Here is a 14,688-nt window from a genome sequence, read left to right as displayed (position 1 = left end):
CTATTGAATTTCTGTCTTCCTTTTAATTTAATTTTTCTTGACGTGTGGTGCAAACTGTGTTGTACAAACACAGCAGTCCATTCACACAAACTGTCTGTCGTGTGCAAGTGGCCTGATTTGTGTCCACTTTTACAACAAGGAGAAGAACCTTTTTATAAAACTGGCTTGAGGTAAAAGCAGTTAAATTAATATTAAACCAGTTTTAAAACTGAAACATTTTCTTTCTCCTTGTTAAAGGAGGTAAACTTTGGTCTGTTAAACTATAGGTTAAATGCGGCAGAGATGTTTCAATAATTTCATCAGGGCAGCCGATCATGCGAAATGTTTAAATTGCTCCATTTGTCTCCCGCTCCTAAGATGGATGCTCTACCTCTGCGTACTCCGCCCTAATTACACGGTTATAGCATCCAAGGGACCCCAATATTTCTGCTTTGTAGCACAACACAGAGAGAGAGAAAAAGACAGGAGTGGAATGTAATTTAAATAAGCACTCCAAAATGATTACATCAGCAGAGTTAATAACTGAGGTTAAGTGGGTACAAACTAGACTTAATACAAAGCGTGAACATAGTCTGATTATTAATAATAATAGTTGTTCTTGTGTTTGTGTGTGTGTATAGGGGTGTGCTATATCCCACAATGCCAGATTTTACTTCATACCTTGTGTGTGTGCGTGTGTGTGTGTGCGCATTGGTTTTTATTTTTGTGGCAATCCAATTTCAGGCAATATGTTTCACAAAGCACTACCAATGCAACTGTACACTGAGACATTTTAAAGCGATCAGTATACAGCACTGGGTTTAGAGGAGGTTTGCTGATTTGTGGTTTGGTCACTTTGATTATGAGTTGAAAATTTACTTTATGCTTAGGGATGCAGATGAAGTTATACCAGTGAAGATGCAAAACCAGAAATTATGTGGGAGCACACTAGTCTTCAGTAAATATGCTTACCTAGCAGGGAAATAAAAATAGTTAAAACATTTGGAGCATCAGACCCTTTTTCAGGCTTTATCTCCTAGAGACGTATCCTTCCTGTTTAAACAAACACAGTGGGGTCCAAGAAATGAGTAATAATAAACCCTGGCTAGATGCCAGCTATCAGCAAGAGATCTCATTACCAGGAATTAATATAGCAGTGTAAAGGATGAGAGATGGGAGGTTCACTATGTGGCTGCTCTGGGGAAAGTAATGCTGACAGTTTAGGAATTAACATTGTCACTTAAACCTGTGATGTCAATATAAACAATGTTTAGTACAGGGTTTGCTGATCACAGTAGTTTACCTTTCTTGCCTATGATATATTGTCTAGTATCACAGTGGTATGAGATGAAGATGCTGTAAACTGTTTTAAAGTGCTTTACCAAAAGGTGAAAAGTTCAGTTTGAAATCAATTAAAGCCATCAGGGCAAGTGCGTGCTGGCTTGCAATGTCTTTGTGTGTATTATTAAAGTGTTTCCTCCAGTGCTTAACTCACCTGTTCATTTTAAAGATAAAGTAGAACCAAACAAAGCACTCTCAAGTTGTTTGCTTCTCAGTTTTTATACATTAGCGTGGCATTTTAAAAAAATTTCTTGGTTTTAATGGTACCCCGATAGTTCTAAAATGTTTCTTGTGAAAGTCATGAAAAAACAACGGCGTACATACCAAATAAAACAATTCAAACAAACAACCATTTTCCAGTTTCCCCTTGGGGTATATATTAGAGATGTCATAATTAATATTATATGAGACAACAAAGTATAATGGCTGATGTGCACTTGCAAAGCACTTCAAACATAATGGTTTTGCACTTACTGAAGTAGCATTATAATGGAAATGCTCTTTAGGCATCTGTCTAAATACTTAAGATGCTGGCGCTGTGAGGAAATGCTTTCAAGACATATTTGGGAGGACACCTCTGTGTTAAGAACATGACAACAATACGACTCTCCGTCAGTCCATGGTAAATGCAGGAATGACATTTCAATACATACTGACAATAAGACTATTGCAACAGGACTAATACACAATCAAAAGTACAAAATGCGTATAATAACCAGAAACACACTTTAAGCACCACAATAGAATATTGAATAAAAAGTCTGGATTGTGCTGTTCTGATACACCCACTGTGACAAACACAGCTTTTTACTGCTGACTGTATTCAGAATTATTCTCCGCCCATGGAGATGCAGATTCCAGTTAACCGGGAATCACCCGAACTTGGAGATCAAACTTGGTTGGAACATTCTTTAGCCCGTAGTATAGACCAGGGCTGGAGAGCCGCATGTTCTTCTGGATTTCGTTCCACCCGAGTGCTCAATTACGTAATTGAACCAATTACGTTATTATTTATTTGATTTAGATAAGATGCTTCTTAATCAACCAATATGGACCTCAGTAACATTAACTACTTGCATTGTGCTAAACATAGTAAACCATTATACTCTAATACTAATATATGATGCTATTATATAATATCTGAGATCTGCAAAGGTTACTACATGTTAACTTCACGCAACAAGCATGATGTTTGTACTAGGTAGTGTGATAGCACCCAGGGGTTTACGTAACACTTAGTGTGAAGTTGTTGCCCTCTGCGAATAAATGCCTAATCATGCGTACTTCCGGCATTTACTGTACTGTGACTTGGGAGACATCAAACAGGAGACACGTGTACAAAGGAAGGTGGAATTGCAAATTGCAGTGGGACTGTTCAATAGCCCTGCAAGTACAGAACATGGCATTTCGAAAGGTGCAAAGCACATCAATGTTGCGGTAAGGCTTCAAGAGGTATACAAAGACATTTATAAGCATCTCAATGCCATAAGTACGAGGTGGGGAGGGGGGGATGCAGTGATCCGATAACCACCTGTGGGAGGGTTGCTGTTCAGGGATACCCAAAATTAGAACAAGTCTGAGGCTGTTACTGTATTAAAATGTGCCATCTGTGTGTCTTTGTTCTAAAACATTCTGTAACATACAGCATGATTTCGATCTCTTTGACCTTCCCCCCCACTCTGAAGTAGATGCAAAACACGCCGACCATAGAAACTTCAGATGTTTTTTCCCAGCTGCACAGCTTCAAAGAGCCCTCAGAAAATGTTTCTGTGGGCTGATTTGTAGGGGTGTCAAAAGTCACACTTGAATATTAGTTTATAGATCCAGAAAGTTTTCTTAAGAGGAATAAAACAATTATAACAGTGAAAAATTACAGGAACAAGAAACTGCATTTCTGCAGTGAAGGAGCTGTTCAGTTATCGCTATGAGTAGTTTCTTGCTGGATTACATTGTTTTATTCCTGTAAGACCATTTCCCTTTCCCTTTGAAGGGTACAGAATATTAATTTAAAGGCTCCGTCCTACATGTACCTAAGGAATTACTAGTGTTGCTAACATTATCATTCTCAATGCATTTGTGCTGCCATGAAAGTTATTTTCTACTGCTGAACCTATCCCTGTCTAGTCTGGAGAACTTCTCTCAAAGGTCACAAATCAAAACCATGATGCAAAGTAAGCAAAAGGTAATATAAAAAGGCATTGAGAAGCTTATTCTAGACTGCAGAGAAATGGGTACTTGAGCTCAACGCTCGTATTCAATTGGAGGGCTGACTGCAATATCAGCTCATGAGTTTCCATCATAGATCTGCCTGCCAGTCAGTCAGGTCAATCTCAGTGTCCAGATTTAGAATGTTTAGAAATTTCCAATTACAGGTACTTGTAGGAGAGGGACGATTCCTCTGATTGATTGGTAGGTCAAACACCTTGCTCAGGTTTCCTGTGACTGTCCAGTAATAGGGCATTAAAGTTTTCTACAATTCTGTGTTGAGCCCTGTGGCAATGTGCCCCGTCCCTGTGTGCATTTATGTGTTGTATGTTGCGTGTGTAAATGTTGGTGTATAGATTGGTACACGGGATATAAACGGGTCTGTGTTTCACGTGTATTTAAAAAGTATAGATTTGTATTTAGGCACGGGATTGCACATCACGCACGTGCATTTAAAATATAATATGCGAGCACGGGGTTGCACAGAATTAATTCACGTGCTGGGATTCAAGTGAATAATTAATTAGTAATTGAATCCCAGCACAACAGTATATATAGAGACACATTTTCACTCACTGGTGGTTAGGTGTTCGGTGAGTGGAGAACGGGATTGGAGACGGAGGTAAAGATAGTAATAGTAATAGTAATAGTAATAGTAATAGTAATAGTAATAGTAATAGTAATAGTAATAGTAATAGTAATAGTAATAGTTAAATCTGCTCACCGTGTTTTGTCTGTCTAGTCCGTTTTTGTTTGTCCTTTTATTTTGGCTACAAGTGCCGTGTCCTGTGTTTTTGTTGTTTCAAACCTTTTATTTTCTGTCTGTTTATTAAATGCTGAACGCGATCACGCGTTCAGCCTCACCAAAACCCCATCTCTCTGTCGTTTGTGTTCCTGTTTCTGGTCTGACGCCACCCACTCCGGCCGTCTTTGTGACACGTGAATTAATTCTGTGCAACCCCGTGCTCGCATATTATATTTTAAATGCACGTGCGTGATGTGCAATCCCGTGCCTAAATACAAATCTATACTTTTTAAATACACGTGAAACACAGACCCGTTTATATCCCGTGTACCAATCTATACACCAACATTTACACACGCAACATACAACACATAAATGCACACAGGGACGGGGCACATTGCCACAGCCCCCACTTATTGTAGTTTCTATCCACATAACTGCAGGGGCATGGCTTAACTGACAAGGGTCTGTGTGTTACTCAAAACAGAATCCAACCCATGTATAAATCAAGCACATGGCAACCAGCGGGGCAGCTGCAAACCACTGTGAGAATGATCCAGTGTCCTTGTGTCTTCTCCCAATCGGAGGCCAAGGAATTCTGTGTCTGATGCAGTAAATTGGTGTGTGTGACTAGCCACGCTTGAGTGCACCTCAGCAAGTCTGTCTGAGTCCAAGGCGTTTCCACTCAGGATCAAGTACACCTCCTCATGGACCCAAACTGGTTTCAGGAGGTACAGTTTCGTATGTCGCACCCGCTGAGTCTCAAACTAGTTTGGGTGGAAGTACCCTTACGTACCCAGACGCAATGTCACTGCATTTTGAAGTTTAAACTACAACAATGGCGAACGCAATCTTTTTCCAAAAAAGAAAAAAGGTGTTTACCTTGGGAAGACGATGAAATTGGAGCACTTATTAATGGACAACATACTGGGGTGCCACTAAATCCCAGAATTCCAAGTGTCCCAGAATGTCGTTTGACCTTTGGTGTACCAAAGTACACCAAAACTGACATAAAACACAGACATAAAACTTGGCATCATCTTCCTCTCTTGTGAGCAAGCACTTGCGTCAGTGTTGAAAGACATGCCGTCTCTTTTGTAGCTCTTCACCTGATTTATTTGTCTATCTTGCCTTTGTGGTTTAGATGATTGAATTGATTGCCTTTAAGAGGCTTTATTGTTAGCCCCTGTAATTCATCTTCTGTAACACAAGTTAAGTTTTAATTTTCTGTCAGCAGATGCAAGATAAGAGGAAGAGACCTGAAACCACTGACAATTATAGTGGATCATTTAAAACAAGCCTGTGTTAAGAATGTTCACAATCCAAATAAAAGGTTTGACCTGAAGGGTAGGCGCAACTATGGTAAAAATGTTAATACATTAAATAGAATGAGTATGCAACATTATGGGCGGACTTTCAAGTAATTGGATATTGATGACTTGTAACAGCTACACTGAATCAGATTTAGAATATTTCTCAATATAATGGCGATCCAGAGGATGCATTCTAGTTTCAAGCGATAATGCAACAGTGAGTTTTGGAATACATAGACACTGAGGCTCGGAAGACAATCTTTCTGTAAGGACATGTTTCTGAACTTGTAGTAAGCAATTCAATATATATTGGATTTGAGCAAAGTGGTATTTGAAAGCTCCCTATGATTCACAGAAATCACGCTTTACAATCAACCACAGGGACAATTATTTGCAAATGCAATTTGTTTGTTATGAATTGTCTGCAGTTTACTGCATAATTCACTTTAATGGTGAAATAAAAAAGCAGAAGAGGATTAGATCAAAAACATTGTGTTTCTTATGAAACTGACAGTCAAGTGCACATTGTTCAATGATCTGATGAATGAAACTGTGTTCACCCCTCATTGACTGTGACCTTGCTCCAGCTGTGCAATGAATGCCATTGGAATATAACCTTCAGTCAATAAATATCCAGGGGTGGGACCTCCTCACACATTCTTAACAGGCATCAATGGTCCCCAAATTACAAAAAAAAGACATTGTGGCCTTGGATGGAGTCCAGCAAAGAGCAACCAGACTAATCCCAGAGCTTAAAAGAATGAGCTATGAAGAGAGGTTGAGGGAACAAAATCTACTTGGCTTAGAACAAATGAAGTGACACTTGATTGAAATCTTTAAAACTCTTAAAAGGAGTTGGCAAACTTAACCCTCGCCAGTGCTTGATGTGCAGCACAGAAACCAGGACCAGAGGACACAGCTGATAATGAAGCGGAGAGAGACTAAGGACAGGCGCTAGGGGACACTTTTGTTGAAACTGAATCACTGGAATCCTTTAAGACCGGACTTGACAGAGTTTTGAGAGCAACCAGTGACTAGAAAACGGACAATCTCATTCATGTTCATGTTCTGTGTTCTTATGTAACATCCAAAAACAAGACTTCTGAAGTCTTTTTAATGCAGAACATAAATACTGTACCCTTTTAGAGCGAATTTTGCAATGCTGCTAGCTAATACATTAAACATGTTTATTTTGTTTCCTTTAATATTTCTTTTTTGATTAATTGATTGGTTCGTTTCAGCAGGAAGCAATTTCTTTTTTTCCAGGCACTTTTCTGTCATTTTAGTAAGCAATTTGAGGTGATGGATTTGCTCCATTGCAATACCATTGTGCACCAGGCATTGCATTCTGCTTTCTTCTATTTTTTTTCTAATTATATGTCCAGATACATAAAAGTGATTGAAAACTTTATGTGCATTATATAATCACATACTCAAGTCTTAATATTATACAACACATAACATCTGTACTCTATTGCTTACAGAATAGTAACTCCTCTTAACAGTAACAAATATGATTATGTGGATATCATGCAGGACATTTAAATGCATAAATCCAGTACTGGATTCTTATCCGAATACCTTGGAGTCGTTTTGCATGCAGGAATGTTCTTGGTTAAATAATTAAAGTGAAATATGTTCGGATTTACTGGGATGTTTCAAAGGTTTGTGTTCACTGTGTACAATTGTTCATAAATTAAATTATGCATGCAACCTAACAGTGCTGGAGCTGCTTTCACAGATTCCTCCCCGCCCCCCCCCACTGCAGATGATGAGCAGGGATACAATCTGTCTGTTTGCAAGATGTGCTAGTCCTCTTCCTGAATTGTATAGCTACTGGTGCATAATGATTTGTATGGGGTCATTCATACAACTGCAAGATCGGAAACGGTGAACATTAAAATGACACTGTGAGAAACGGCTTTTTGTTATATACTGTAGCACTGTAAAGCTAAAATTGGGCTTTCGTGTTTAATTGCAACCACTGAGCTCCAAGACCTTATTGGAGGCGACCTTCCAAGGTGACGCTTCAATGCACTTTTAGTATGCTTAATACAACATTTGCTGTGATATAACACGGTACAGTACAGTTAAGCATAGAAATTCAAGATATCTGCCTGACAAACCGTAGAGAAGCATGGCAAAGCATATCATACTAAAGATAAAACTGAGAATGCTGTAATGAATTAAATGTAGTCTTTTTTATATAGGAACATATTACTTTAAGTTGTTGTTGCAGGAAGGATAAATATATAAATATATATATATATATATATATATATATATATATATATATATATATATATATATATAATCTTCACACCAGGGTGTGATTTATAGATTTCTGTCAGGTACTGTTATTGGGAAAACAATACACTGTAAACCATCCTATGTAAACAGGGACAAATGAATTGGTCTTTGCTGTAGAATACATGATACATGATTCAGTACATTGCAGTGTGATGTCTATTTTAATTGCATAGGGGTTTGTTTTAAGTTTTCAGAGATGCTAATGCTACAGAACCTACATTTTGGAGCTCTTCATTTAATCCCTTATGCTGTTTATTAAAAACATTTGTAACTTCAAAATGTTGTTTTCTTAATAGCAAAAATAAATGGTGTTAACTCTGCGTAGTGGTAAGCACTTTGTTTACATGACCAAATACGTTTAACAATGTTATGAATCCACAACGTTAATTGTAAAGTGGTGTAAAACATGATATAGGCTAAATGACCATTTTGTAATATGGAATGGGCAGGTAATCAAGCTGTGGCTTAACAATCTGGTTCAGTAACTGTTCTCCTGATTGTAGGATGATGTGTATGCAAGAAAGGCATGTAACATGCCTGGAAGTAGAAGAAACATCAGACTCGTTTTGTTCATAGTATTGTAGATCTGCTTGTCTTTTACAATGAAAGAGCTTGTCCTGTCCCCCGAGGACACGCTTCAGAAGAAGTATTTGCCAAAACAGTTTAGGTGCACCAGCATGTGCCCTGTGTGCAGCTACATCCCAATGACATTCATTATACGGAAGTGTCAGTGTGAAAATGGTGCCCTTGTGCCCGCTGTGACCTGGCTCTAGTCTCCCTCTGTGCTTTACTGTTAGCTGGCTTTCTTTCACTCTGTTCTTCACATGGACTGGAACCATCTTTGTGTTGGCAGTGTTTGTTTTTGATTAGTGCACAACAGTGTTTGTAATTAAAATGGGTGCTAAGTGAATAAACAAAGATAGTTTTAGCACTTGGGTTAAAGCAGTATACATCATCTATTGTAATACTACATACTGTAGTAAGTGTACTTGATATATAACAGTTACATTGCAAAACCAATACAATACTTTATTGACATACAAGAAAGGCACATCAATACAGTTCAGCATTTAAATTTTCAGTGTAGTTTCAGTAATGACCAGCACTGATTTATCCTTGCCAGAACAGGTACCAGCTCAGGAGAGACTGTAATGCTGGTTACATGCTTCAAGAAATAAAAACAGTGATTTTAGTGGCTTATTACTATAAACATCTGACAGGGTTTATTATGTGAGTAATGACACATAACAGGTTGTCCGGTCCTACTGAGATACATGGCTTAATGCGAATAAAAATACAAGAAACAGTAGTGACTGGACCATACACAATATATGAACAGTAAACAAGCAATTTTAATGTATACCATGATCTCCAGCATCATTATTTCCTTTTTTTCAAACTAGAATTACTGATTCACAATATAAATGTTTTATTTTGATTCATACATCTATTTTGCATAAGGAAAAACAACAGCATGAGATGACTTGTACTCGATTATAAAGGTACAGGGCTTCAGGTCTGATGAACGCTCATCTATAATTTACACCTGTGACCTGAACGAGCAGGATAGGATGACACGCTTCACCACTTGGCTCTTTTGTTATTCTCTCTCTAGAAGGGTTTAATACACACGGGGGTCAATGCCTTTCTATATTAAAGACATCATCCGGCTCCAGAGACTGCTGTATTTTCTTCTAGCAATCCATCTGTTTGCTGCTGTCTTGGAAGGAGCACATCATTCTGTTGGCTTTTTTATCCCCACCCCAGTATTTGCTGTTCTGTAAAATTGATTTTAAAAATGACATCAATTCTTATTTTGTATTCTTTGTCCCAGGGTGCTAACATACAAACTGACAGGAAGCAGCACTTACACATCAATGTCGATTTACAGAGGAGTCTTGTTGCCCCAGAGTTAGAACCCCAATGCATGCCCCTAGATTTGCACATTGCTGTTGCTAAGCCAGTAATTAGCAGGTTATGGCGTTAGTCTCATGTATAATGTGCTGTAATTATTCATATATAATACATCTCCATTTGCAGCAGGTTTCCTTTATTAGTACAGTATGTATTATATACATATGCATACTATACAAAGAATACATTACAGGAACTGTATATTATGCAAAGTGTTTCCTTATCTAACCAGTAAAGTGTTTGTTTCCTATAAAAATAAACGTTGGAATGTGCCATGATCTTTACAATGTAAGCCAACGGCAGATCCTAGACTCCACTGTGTTATTTAATTACAAATAAATGAATAGTCCCGGGAAAACTGTGTCTTCTTGCGTGTCTGCCTTATTCGGTTTCCAGAAGAGGCTGTGCTGCACTCACTGTTGCTGGGGAAAAGTCTACAAAGCCCTGTTAGCTATATGAGGTGACATCAGCTTGGCTGTAAAGTGTCAGCTCATAGGAGTAAACATATATATATATATATATATATATATATATATATATATATATATATATATATATATGTGTGTGTGTGTGTGTGTGTGTGTGTGTGTGTGTGTGTGTGTGTGTGTAATTACAGGAATTAAATTAATGTGCATTAGGAATTATGTAAAGGTGTTTTTTTGTTGTCCAGGATTACTGCTTGGGGGAAATGCATTTCACATGGGATCATGACCTAAGTGGAGATCATGTGGAATCTGGATTGCCCCTGTTGCAAAAGAACAAAAAAAAAAGATTAGCTTGACTTGTCCCTAGCAGATATTGAAACTACTGTACTACTTTGAAATGTCGGACAACCACCATAACCAGGACATCACAATATGATCCATGTTCCATGAGGCTGTGCTGGCATCTAAAAGGTTGGGAAAGCCTGTCTCTTTAAGGTCACTGAGTTCATTAATGAAAGCGGTATTGATTTTACTGAGGTTAAGAATGTTCCTCGCTGCTCGCATTAATCAATTGAATTGAAGTAGTCTGAGAAGAGTTATCAGCAATGGTGCAGGAAGGTTGCGAGTTCATGCATACTTAAACCAGAAATCAGATTTCTTGCACATTCTCCCTCTGGAAATACTGTGACAAGACTTGCCTTAATTGCTTTATTTTACCACCATGTAAACAGATTTTCATATCAGTGTCAGGTAGGAATATGAAATATGAAAAAGGAAAATGAAAGTCTATGAAGACTCATTATCTGCCTCCATGTTTATTGCTTCCTGCATTGGGCGCATGCCTTTGAGCTGTTGTTGCTGCAATATTCGAGAGGCCACAGAAAAAAAAAAAAAATTGATCTGCTATATTTAGTTTGGGCAGTTGGGGAGTCTGTTTAATTGCTTCCTTGAGAAATGTATATTATCCATACCGAAGCGTTAGGCAACTAACTCCCCTGAACCAAAAAAAAAATAAAACAACAGGAATTTGTTTTGTTTGTGCAATCAAAACACTGCACATGAATTTATGCATTATATTATATTTAAAACCTTAGAAATAGAAAAAACACACTTAGCGAAATACATATAGCATGCCTTAGGCAGGTGTCTGGACTTTGGAATAAGCCCAATTAGTGACTGGCAGTAAGCGGGTGACATTCAGAAGACAGGTTAGGGGCTTTATTTAAATTCCAGGAAGGAAGCTGCCCGGAGCGAGTTGTGTCGTACGCATTTGCTCTGGAATTAGTAAAATTACAGAAGAATCCAAGAATGTTCAAAGACAGACTCTTGCTTTCATGTTATCGTTTCCGAAACCTTTTACAGTATTCATTGAAATGCTAGGAGGGAGCATATGGTTTTTTAGATGCAGGACTGTGCTGTCGTCACGGCGATGGCTGATTCACTGCAGCGTCTCCTCGGAGCTGGCCTGTGGTGCATCTCCTCTTTTTCGCAGAGGAGCAGAGAGCAGCTCTGAAGTTCTCTCATTCTTTGACAAAAAATCCCCGTCAGAGTGACAAATGCAGATGGCAGACTCGGTTTGCAGGCTTCACTTCTACAGCATGGCCTGCTGGGATAGATTGATTACTCTGCTCACGGAGTGGAATCAGCAGATGTTATTGATATGGCACCGGCATTGCCAAATAACACATCGTGTTTAAACTGCACCAACGGCGTCATCTGTATTTATCTTATATATATATATATATATATATATATATATATATATATATATATTTTAAACATGTTTTAAGAGGTGACCACAAGGAGCAATGGTTACAAAGACAATGGATTTGAAATGTTGCACTGATTCAGCAGCTCATTGCCATTGCTATGTCCCATGCTACCTTAACTGCTATTGATTAGAGTGTGCATTGATTCATACCATGAGTATTACATTGGAATCTCAAATAGGAAACTGATGGGCCATTCTGGAAAGGGAACCTCTCATTGTAGCTGCCCTTGCGCTACCCCTTAGTAGAGAACCATTGCATTGTCCTAACAGATCATTTGGGAAGGGACATTGTGGCAGTATGTGTGTTGGTTTTTTCTTTAATGAATGTAGTGGGAACAGGGCCTGTTGTGTGTAACAAACTTGTATAAACTGGTTTGTTATACACGCAATATCTCAAGAAAAAAAGGATTCATAGAATATATTCTTCTGTGAAACTTTATACTGACACATTCATGTACAAAGATGGTTTTAAAGTGCAGTGTCCTGTCCAGTGTTTTTCTTCAGCCTGCATACTGTCCTCAAACTTTTGGCTGCTTTAATTATTTTTTCACATTAACCCCCCATATGAAGAATGACTTCTCTTTTACATATATATTTCAGAATTACATAGGATTTTTAAATAGGCACAATATATTTCTCCCCCTTCTTCCATTTCCATTTGTTGTAAGGGTTTGTCAGATGCATTTATTGAGAAGCTAATCTGATGAAATGAACGTATGTTAATAAGTTTTAATGTTGCCATAGAAAATATACATGCTTGTAAATATTGATATTCAGGCACGGCTAACTAAAGCTGATACATTTCTTTGCAGCCGAACACATTCCATACACAGTGTGATTAGGAGCTTGTAGTAAATGGGAAAAAGATTTCATTTGAAACTTGCGGTTTTATTTGAATTCAACTCTGGTGACTATATTGTCCAGTTTGTACAAAGTCAAAGGATCCTATTCCCAAAGTTTCATGAAACAAGCCTGTTATTGGTTTGCTCAACAGTCTAGAAGAGTTCACATATATATATATATATATATATATATATATATATATATATATATATATATATATATATATATATATTAGGGCAAATATTTCCTTTCTTCCCAGACATATTTCCACTTAACATTCTGTCAATTTCATTACTGAAACGGTGTTAAAAGCTTCTCTTTCCAATACATCACTAACATTTGTATGGCATTAAAAAATATTCTGCTGTCAGATACAGTAATTGGATGGTAAAAATCAATGCAGGGGTCTGTCCTTGAATTTTGGATTTCCGATGTTAGAAATCCTCTAAGGGCCTAAAGAGAGTCTGAAAAATGTTTATTTCCTCATAATGCAATCTAGTTCAGCAGTTTCTAAACCCTGCACGTTCAATGAGGTTTTCCTCAGTCCTTGGCGGCTTACATTTTTCATGGAGGCTGGGACAGTGGGTGTTTACTGTGCACACCAGCATATCTTGAGTGATCCCACAGGGTCAGTAAAATGATCCGAGACAGGACTCAGTTCAGGGAGGTGTGCATTTTAAGTGTCCTGCAGTTGAAAAACGTGCATACAATTTGGTTAAAATGAAAAAATGATTGTGGTGGTCCATCTTAACAGTATTTGAAGGTCACAAATACAATATAATACATTTTTTTTTAGTATACTGAATATAACACTTTTCAAATCTATAATAAAAAAATTGTCCCTTTGCTTATATTTTGCTAAATACAGTCAGTTATTAAAGGCCACCTGGATATAATGCGATGTAATTCCATTATTTTTCTTTTTTCATTTATGAACAGAAAAGTGTGACTAAGGTGCCTCTCGTTTAATTGGGGCAGCCGCTTATTCAGGATTTTTTTTACTTCTTCCGAGGCGTCCCGATAAAACGGTCGTCGACTGTACAGTGCACTTGATTTTCACCAGGGTGGTCATTTTATCCAGGTTTCCTAATATTTCATTTCCATGGAAACCACTATCTGTTTATCTTGACATGCTTGGTAGCACTAATATTTCAGCTGATATTTCCCCCCCTTGTTTTAGCCATAGTAGTTTGCATATGTAACAGGGAGGAGGCTGGGCACGAACAGGAGACCCTGTGCCCCTCAAGCAAGCATCTTAACCACAATGCAATAGAGCTGGGCATGTTTGCATTTGTGGTTTTTAGAGCTTTTAACCTCATATCGTCTCACAAACTGGGGACAGAATCCGTAACGGCATCCCTAAGTGCATCACACAACACTTCTCGTTATCACACATACTGGGGTATGGGGTACACCTCAATTGTTTTCAGTTATTAACGTCCGCCTTGGAATTCTTGTACTTTTTATGTTATATTTTTTCCTTGTCACCTATAGAATTACAATGAACAAGTCGCACCATTTTGTTGCTGTCTGTTTTTAATATGAATTTTATGAATTTTTTTGAGACGTTGTCTTTCCTTGGTTGTTTTATTGCCTTGAGGAGATCATAAGGAGAAAGAGATCATCAATAACAACAATATTAGAGTGAATAAGGGATTCAGAGGAATTCAATACACAGGGAATCTTGAAAACTGGAGCTAAGCGAGGAATAAAGATGTTGCCATGGTGATACTGTGCAGATTTAGAAACATAGCAAACATGTTTCAATTAGAAGTGTGAAGAGGTAGCAAATTCATAGGATAGAACAATATACTCTATATAAAGCTGCATTTGAACTGAGTG

The sequence above is a fragment of the Acipenser ruthenus genome, chromosome 21 (assembly GCF_902713425.1).
Source record: "Acipenser ruthenus chromosome 21, fAciRut3.2 maternal haplotype, whole genome shotgun sequence".
Taxonomy (NCBI): domain Eukaryota; kingdom Metazoa; phylum Chordata; class Actinopteri; order Acipenseriformes; family Acipenseridae; genus Acipenser; species Acipenser ruthenus.
Note: the sequence above shows the minus strand (reverse complement) of the source record.